This window comes from Thamnophis elegans, chromosome 7 (assembly GCF_009769535.1).
Source record: "Thamnophis elegans isolate rThaEle1 chromosome 7, rThaEle1.pri, whole genome shotgun sequence".
NCBI lineage: Eukaryota > Metazoa > Chordata > Lepidosauria > Squamata > Colubridae > Thamnophis > Thamnophis elegans.
The window spans coordinates 52,423,105-52,432,759 of record NC_045547.1 but is presented as its reverse complement, the minus strand read 5'-3'; positions in this window follow the sequence as shown (position 1 = coordinate 52,432,759).

Here is a 9,655-nt window from a genome sequence, read left to right as displayed (position 1 = left end):
TACATTTAAATTGTAATATATAATCAATTTTGCATTAATAAATTGGTTCTATTAGACTACTTTGATTATTTTTACTTAAATTTATCTCCCTGTTTTTCCTTTATTTCAGTTGCTCCATATGTGATTGGCACTTGGGGAGGTGGTCATGCATTTCACAATAGGAAAAAATTAGAAGTTCCCTTATCAAGGAACATACAGTATAGCTGTTAATTCTGAAGTATTTTTATAGGGCATGTTTGTTATGATATACAAACATCTCAGGCAATCTGTACAGAAGAGTATTATTTATTTGTTTGTTTATTGTTTTTTAATCCCACCTTTATTATTTTTATAAATAACTCAAGGTTGTGAACATACAACTGGCGTGGTGGCACAATGGTTAGAATGCAAGTTAATTTTGTAGACTTCCAGCCATTCGATTCTCACCAGCTCAAGGCGGACTGAGTCATGGTGGCACAATAGTTAGAATCAGTGGTGGGTTGCCAATTTTTTACTACCAGCTCATGCCCGAACACAGTCCAGGTGGGTGGGTGGACCAACAAGGACCAAACAAGGACAAATAACATGAAGACATTTGAGTTTCTTACGATGTGGAAGCTGTTTGCATAAGGCAGAGAATATGATGCTATAAATGTGGACCAGTTGCCAAACCCTAAAATTTTGATCACATGATTGTGGGAATGCTTCAGTGGCTGCAACTTCAAGGAGCAGTCATATATCCATTTTTTCAGCACTTTGAAGGGCCATTGAACAGACTACCTGTATCAAGTCTTAAAATCCTGTAATACATTGGACTATCTTTAGCCCATCCTACCTCACTGGTAGGCCATAATACCTTTAGTTCTAGAGCAGTGTTTCTCAAGCTTAGCAATTTTAAGATGTGTGGATTTCAACTCCCAGAATTCTCCACCAGCATGGTGATTGGGGAATTCTGGGAGTTGAAATCCACACATCTTGCCAAGTTCCCACATTTGAGAAACACCGCTCTAAAGAAAGGCTTATAGCATATAGCATAGTAGTAATCAATTTTTTAACTGATATTACAGCTTATTTTATATCAGGAATAAAGTTAGCCTAAACGTGAATACACATAATACTTTCATCTTTCAGGTTCTCCAAGTAATCTACATTTCTCAATTTTTTATCTCTGTGTTACTACCACAAACATGTAAATTCCTAAAATATTACTTGATTTCAAAGCATCCCAATCTAAATACTTGCCTATTTGCAACAGAATTTGCAGAAGTTAATTACCTTAATATAATCCCCATCTGTTATTAATTAAGTTTCCCACATTGTGCTTTCTCAGATCCAAATACTTGTGCATCTTCCTGGATGACATTTGTAGAAGTAGTGAGTATTATCATCAAAGGATGATATTATAATTGCATCAGATAGTGCAGTAGAGATTTCTGTAAGATCCTCTGTTCCTTGAGGATGGGCTCTAGTCCAGATGAGTCCGAAAGTTTGGAAGACAAAACCTTCTGGTCCCAATGACCAACCCAGATTAGATCCTGCAATATTATCTGAACATATATTTGCCTTCATTTGGTAGAGATTTCTGCTAAAATTCAAGCTTTTCTTGAAATTGTATCATCTCATGTGGACATCAGCTCCTTAAACTGACATATGGGAGATAGCAATATATTCTATTACTTCTCTGCAATTTTTGTAGGTTAAGATTGACACTAAAAATAGATTTGAGTGTATGTCCTGATGGTTATTAGCTAATTTGGCATTGGACATTGTATTGCATTACTGAAATGTGGAAAATTGAAAATCTGAGTTATGATACATTGTGATCAGGAACTATATCACAATATAGGCCCAGGGCAGTAACTTACATTATGTATTAAATTTTGTCATGGCTTCTCTTACTTCTTTTCAACTCTCTGAATACACAACAGCAATTAAGTACTTACATATTTTTAAAAGCAAGAACCAATTGGGGGTTCATACATAGCATAATTATTTTGCTATCATAGAAAGGATCTGACAAATAGGAACCCAATAATGGTTGCTTTAGCTGCATAACAGACTAATACTGTTGTGATACTAATCATAGGCTAATATATGTCTTAGAAGTAAATAAAACATAATTTATTTTTCTTTATATCTGTTAAATTCTCAAGAATAAACATGCATATATTTGTGAGTAGATCTATCAGAGTGAGTTCACAGCAGAGCCTAACAGCTTCTTTATTTCTCCAATGCCCTCTAGTCATTCTGTTGTCATAAATTTGCAAGGTAACCTGATTAGTTTGCAGACTGTAGCTCTATTGGTCATAACTTAGGCTTTACCTGAGTGTTTTCTTTATGATTGTTCACATTTTTGGAAGGAAGACAAATGTTGTGTTCTAAGTCCTCACTCCAGCTACCATTTTGGTGGGAGACAAGCTCACAGCTGATTGGTCAGCCATCTGACAGCCGAGTATAAAAGGGAGGTGTCAGACAGAGAATCAGCTGTTGCCTGTCACTGAGCCGGTTGCATTGTTAGTATTTGTTAAAACAAACCTAGCCTTATTCTCTGTCTTGCCTCAGTTCTTGTGCACCACCCGCTTGTTCTCAGTACAGAATACTGGTGACAAAAGTGGGATCTGCCTAACTGAGGTGACAGATTAAGCTGGTCACTATTCAAGAGCTGAATGTCCAAAGCGAGAGCTCAGTCACTAATGACAAGACGTCAAGCAACCTTCCTGACATGAATGGCCACCCTCACATTTACGCCTTTTAACCTGGCCAGAGACCTGGGATCCTATGTGGAACACTTTGAATGTTTCCTAGTGTAGTCCAAATGACTACACGGAACTGTCCAGCGAGAGGAAGTGTCAGCCTCTGCTTCGCTGCTGTTTTTCGGCTGCCATTGAAACGGGGAGGGGAGGCATGGTATTTGGGAGGGGAATCATTATGTACTAGAGGATTGTTATTAGGAGCTGTCCTGATCATCTATCTACGCATGTGGAAGAAGGGAGTTTCCCGCCAAGGCCAACTGTCCAGCATTCCACCCTGATGATGCTTTTTGAAGACATCTCCCACCTGACGGTTGGGTGAATTATTATTGGACTATGAAATGGGGTGCCAAGGGGAGGGGATTGAATTATACATGATATCTATTGCTTTTGCGCCATTTTACTCAGACTCAGCTTTGCTTTGCTACTTTGTAATTAGTAAAAGTACACTTAATTCTAAGCATGGAGTTGAGTGGTTTCTTTCTTGATTATTAAACGAAGGAGCACCTGACAGGAAGTGTGCTTATTTCCTGACAGTCTGTGGACCAGAGATGTTTGATATGGTGAAGGCCCTCCCCGCCCCTCTCTCTACCAACACTGTACCCTGGGAAACGTTGATTGCAAAGTTAAAAAAACCACTACGCACCAGCTCCTTCCAAGATTGCCCACTGGCATGCATTTTACCAACATAACCAGGCCAAAGGTGAGTCAATTAATCACTATGTAGCCTCCCTCAGATCCATGGCACTTCACTGCAAGTTCAAAGACCTGGATGATGCCCTGCTGGACCACTTAGTGTGCGGTATAAGGGACCTTTGCATCCAGCTCTGTTTGCTGGCTGAGGTCACCTTTCAAACCACACTGGAGGAAGCTCCATGCAGACATTGGCCATGATCCAGAAGACCCAGATCCCACCTGCAGACACTAAATGCGCCTGTCCAACCCAAGCTACAGTTCACCAAGGTGACGCTGTCACAGACATGGAGTCGGAAGATGACGATGAGGTGAATCACCTTAAAGAGGCGAATAAAAAGAGCTGGCCCAGTGACAGAAACCTGCCAAAAGCAATGTGTATGGGTTGCAGTGGCAATCATACATAAGTGCTTTGTAACTTCAAAAATGCCAATTACCAGTGTTGCAGGAGAAAGGGTCACCTTGCCAGGGTATGCTGGGCAGTTCAGCCATTTTTGGACCAGCCATCAAAACCTCTGTTTAGCAGATGACCTCCACCAAAAAATCCTAGAATGCGGGATGACTGCCACACCATTTTTCACGATCATCCTGGCCCAGAATCAATCATCCGTCAAACTAGTAATTCTCTCTCTCTCAAAAAAAAATCACCTCATGGTCCAACTTGAAGGAAGATGGAGGTAAACACCGGGTCAGCCACATCCATCATATCCTGGAGCATTATTAAGTGACTAATTCCTCGACTATCCAAAGGACACTTGCAGAGCTGCCATCTGATCCTATGGGACTACCAGGAAAACAATACCTCTATTATTGGAAGCAGAAAGTTTAGAGTCAAGTTCAAGGGATTCAGTGATTGCCTTCCCTTAATTGTGGTTGAAGGGTCCTTGCCAAGCCTCCTTGGCCTTGACTGGTTTGAGACCTTGGGGCTCAAGATCAATGGAATCAACTGTGCTATGGGCTCAGACTTAGAGATGTTGACCAAGGAATTTTCCATCATGTTTGACAGACAGCTGGCACCTACTAGGGCACTCCTGTTTCCTTCAACCTAGACGCCTAGATAGCCCCAATTTGTAGGAAGCCACGGTGAGCCCCTTTTGCATTAAAGCCTAAAGTGGATGCGGAACTGGATAAGCTCATCACCCAAGGCATCCTAGAACTGGTGGACCACATGAGATGGGAGACCTCCATTGTCATTCCCATCAAACAGGATGGCTCAATTTGCATCTGCGCAAATTAGAAGTGCACACTGAACCACGCTCCACCATCCAATGCCTACCCAATGCCAATGGTTAAGTACCTGTTACACTCCTTGGGAGAAGGCACACTCTTCACAGCGGAGGCGCAGACTATCATCACCCACAGAGGTGACTTCAAATGCTGCTGCCTGCAGTTTGGGGTAAGTATGGCCCCCAGGTTGTTCCAGAGTCTAATGGAACACTTACTGCAGGGGATCAAAGGCATCGTCCCTTTCTTAGATGATGTCCTCATCTTCGCGACCAGCCACTCCGAACTAATGACCAGGCTAAGAGCTGTGCTCCAGTGTTTCCAACAATACAGCCTCAAAGTAAGACAAGTGCCATATCGCAGTTCCCCAAGTGGAATTCCTGGGGTATCTCATCGATACAGCTGAACTTCACCCAACTGCCACAAAGACAAAGGCAATAGAAGAGGCACCAATGCCTACCAATAAGACAGAGCTCCAAGCCTTCCTTGGACTGCTTAACTTTTATGCCATGTTTCTTCCCCACAAGGCTTCTGTGGCCGAGCCCCTGCATTGGCTTCTAGACCAAAAGACACTTTTTGGGCCTGGGGGAAGAAAAAAGCTGGAGCCTTCAGAGGTGTCAAGTAGTTGCTGACCTCTAATGCCATTCTTGTTCAATACAGCAAGAGCCTTCCATTACTATTGGCCTACGATGCTTTGCCATATGGGGTAGCGCAGTGCTCAGCAACCGGTTACCCAACAACACAGAGGTTCCCATTGTGTTGTTCTCAAAAACCTTAGCCTCCACCAAATGCAATTATGAACAAATAGACAAAGAAGCATTGGCCATAGTGACCGGTGTAAAGCAGTTTCATAACTACCTATATGGCCATCATTTCCAGGTAATCATGGACCACAAGCTGCTGCTGTGTCTGCTTTCAGGAGACAGACAAATGCTACAGATACCATGGATTACCCGGTGGACCGTGTTCCTGGTGGCCTATGATTATACCTAACCCACTGGCCAGGAAAACATCTGGGACATGCTGACATGTTGAGCCACTGCCCTCTCCCTGCCATGGTCGAAGATCCAGCCCCTACATCGCCGGTTTTATGTATTGAAGACCTGGACCTCCCAGTCACTGCAGCTGACATTGCCAGGCATTCCACATGGGATCAGGTAATTTCCTGAGTGCTTGACTGGGTCTAGAGGAGATGGCCAGCAGGAATCATAGGCCCCAAATTTCAACTGTACAAAGCCCACCAGCACGAGCTCTCCACTCAGCGGGGCTTCCTGCTGTGGGGACAGCAGGTAGTAGTTCCCCCTCTCCTCAGGGACCCAGTTTTAAAAAACCTCCATAGCGGCCACCCCAGCATAATGTGCATGAAAGCACTGGGTTGTAGCTACCTATAGTGGCCCAAATTAGATCAGGCCATTACCAACTGTGTCTCTACTTGTCCCCAATGCCTGGAGACATGCCCCTCTCCACCAAAATCGCCACCACGCAACTGGAAAACCCCTAGGGCACCCTGGTCCTGCATTCACATTGATTTTGCAGTGCCTTTTCAAGGGCAGGTATTCCTAGTGGTGGTTGACACATTTTCTAAATGGCTAGACATAGTTCTAATGATGTCAACCACATCAGAGGCCATAATAAGGGCTCTCTGAAAATTAGTGCCACACATGGGCTGCCCCACCTCCTGGTGTCAGACAATGGACTCCAGCTAACCTCTACCATGTTCGAACTGTTTTTAGCAGGGCTGGAAATCCTCCATGCCCTAATTTCACCATTCCACCTGGCAAGTAATGGTCTGACGGAGAGAATGGTGCACTCTTCAAAGGAGGCCCTCGCAAAAATGGAACCCAGGAGTTGGCAGGAAAGAATAGACATTTTCCTGTTAGCCCACCACACAACACCATGCCCAGTAATGAATAAAAGCCCCACTGAGCTGTTAATGGGTAGACGCTTACAGACTACCCTAGATAGGTTACACCCCTATGGAAAAGCCTCTTACAAAAGGCAAATTTTGTAGGGCATCCCCTGTGGTTGCCTGGCATAGGGGCCCTGATTCAGGTGATTCACCTCACTGACCAAACAGGGCCCTGCTCTTATAGGGTAAAGTTGCAGACTTTGGCATTGCCACTGCGACCAGCTTCAGGGCCATTGGAACTGCTCACCACAAACCAGGCCCAGTCATGCCCTTCCAAAGGCTCCAAGCCTCGTTGAAAATGAATGGGACATGGGAGCAATACTGCCCACAAACCGGGAGGCCCCCAATTACATAGTCTTTCTGCAGTATTTGGGTGGCTCTTAATAAACTTTGCAAAAGATTATTTCAGGCAGTCAACCTTATTTATGACAATTGATAAAAGTTCATAGATTGAGTTTACAGTTTGAGATGTAAGCAAACATTGTATAGTGAGGAAATCTGTCACATTTTAAATGTATTACATCTCCCTCCTGTGCAAGGAAAGCAGCTGCTGAGTTCCAAGAAGGGGAACTATCTTCTAAGACAGAGGAAGATAGTTCTATATGCTGTTTGCTTTCAAGTTCGGTTTGTAAGTCCCATTCCAATGAGTCACATAAATTAAATTTATCTGCTAAGACAACTGCAGATGAGTTGCTTACTGAAACAGACTGTCTGTTTGCAGTACAATCTTCTGCTGCTTCAATGGTTTGGATGAACACTCTGCTGCAGAGTGCTATCTCTTTCTCTTTTTCCCCATTCTTAAAAGTCCTGGCTTGTAGTATTGTTAAAATATATCTAAAACAAATGGTAGCCACACTCTATGTACTTTTGTAAAATTCTGGTATAGATTAAAATAGATTAAAAATGAGTTAAAAATATAAAAATACATGCATACATACATACGAAAAGAGAGACCTGATTTAGTTTTGGAAGAGCTCTTTACAACCATTGCTGCCTCTCCTCCAACTTAGCTCCTCCTCCCTGTATGTATTCGTGAAGAAAAAAACCAACTTAGCATCCATACATGCCTTGACTAGATGTTTGCTTATTTATTGAATTTATACAACTGTCCAACACACAAATGTAGACAGTACACATAATTAAAATAACAAAAACAAAACAGTTAAAAAGCAAAACTGTTAAAATACAACTGAATAGTATTAAACACTATCAATGAAACAATACAGTGTGGGAAGAAAAATTCTGTCTGGTTCCAAGCCATGAGAAAGACGCTGGAAATAAAATGGAGGCTGGCTACAAGGAAAGAAAGTCTGTATTTGGTTTCCAAAAACCTCAAGGGATCTCAGAGGATTGACTTCTTTTTGCAGAGTATGAGGGACCCTCCTAGAAGAGTGGAGGTTTGCTTAGAGACTTTGGCTGGCTGCCCAGGTTTGACTCTCTTTCTCAGTTTTCTGTTACACTTTCAGACAACCTCCCTTCTCCCCACAGAAGGTCCTGTGCTCTGGCCAAACCCCCTTGCTTTCCAGAGTCTTTCAGTCAAACAGTTCTGGGTGCAGATAGGAAAGGCACAGAAGGAGCAGGATCCAGCTGTGATTGGGAGAAGGCTCCTCTCACTTACACACATAGGCATGCACACATTTCCCTCACTTTCCTGGGTTTAAAAGTTAAAATTTAAAGGTACTCACCTTCTTTCCAAGCAGCCATTGAATTCAAGACTCTAACTCCCTTTGCTATCCTTGCTCCAAATGGCCAAGGTCTGGGTAACCCAACCACAGACACAAAGGGTCTGTTATCGGAAAGGTGGAGGCTTACCCAGACCAGGTACATTGGTCAGGTTAGCTTGGAGTCCCATCTAGGGTGCCAAATTTTGGGAAGACAAATCAGTCTGGCTACTAGTCAGGAGAAAGATGCTGGAAATAAAATGGAGGCTGGCTACAAGGAAAGGTCTGATATTGTTTGGTTTCCAGAAACTTCAGTGACAGCAGCCTGTTTCTGGGGTGACTGACAAAATGGTTGAGTGAATGGATGGATTTTTATAGGATTTTGGGGTTTGGTGATTGAGATGCTCCAGGAGGTTGCACAATGTAGTAAGCCTTGTGTCTTTTACTATTCCAATGGTGCTGGGTTAATCCTATTATGTCTTAAAAGTCATATCCTGTCCTTAGAATTTGGGTGAGGGAATGTAAATTTTTAATGCCATCAGTACCTGAAGCATTTTGTTTGTGAATAGATTGGCCCAGTTTTCCTGAATGGATACAAAATCTGCATTCCTAAAGGCCAGCCTCTTCAAGTTTCTTAGTTTGAAGTTGTTTCCTATGGCAGGAAGACTGGGGCTGCTTTCTGCTTTTGTCAATATTTTTCTCCCTTTCTCCTCTGAGGAAATATTTTATCTCTTTTTAATATTAAAAATAAAGAATATTTACATCTGGGGGAAGGGGTTTCCTACAACAAAATAGTACATCCCAAAACTTATAGTGTATAACCATTTCACAGGATCCATACGTCTATAGGATTCATGTATTTTATTTATTTTTATTTGTTTATTTATTTCATCAAGCATGAATTAGATAACAGATATACAAGTATAGACATGATTATGAATACATGAAATTAATATGAGTACAAGGGAATATTACGACAGGAACAGTAGGCACACTTATGCGCTTATGCACGCCCCTTAAAGACCTCTTAGGAATGGGGTGAGGTTGACAGTAGACAGTCTAAGGTTAAAGTTTTGGTGGTTTGAGGAAGAAACCACATTGTCAGGTAGTGCATTCGAGGCATTGACAACCCTGTTACTGAAGTTATATTTTCTGCAACCAAGATACATTACAGTTAAATTTTGCTGGTACTTAATTTGACGATACCGTTCTTTAATTATGTGACCTAGTAAATTTTTTTTAAAAAACAGGACATATCTTTTAAACCAATAAAGTTTTTTTAAAAGATATAATACAGTTAACTATTTAATAGTTTCAATTCAATTGACTATAAGAGTTTGAAGGAGCCTTTTTGAATTACAGTAACTGATTTGACTTTATTTGACTTGATTTAATAGACCTTGAGTCAATCTATCCTTAATACATTTAGAAGCATTTAG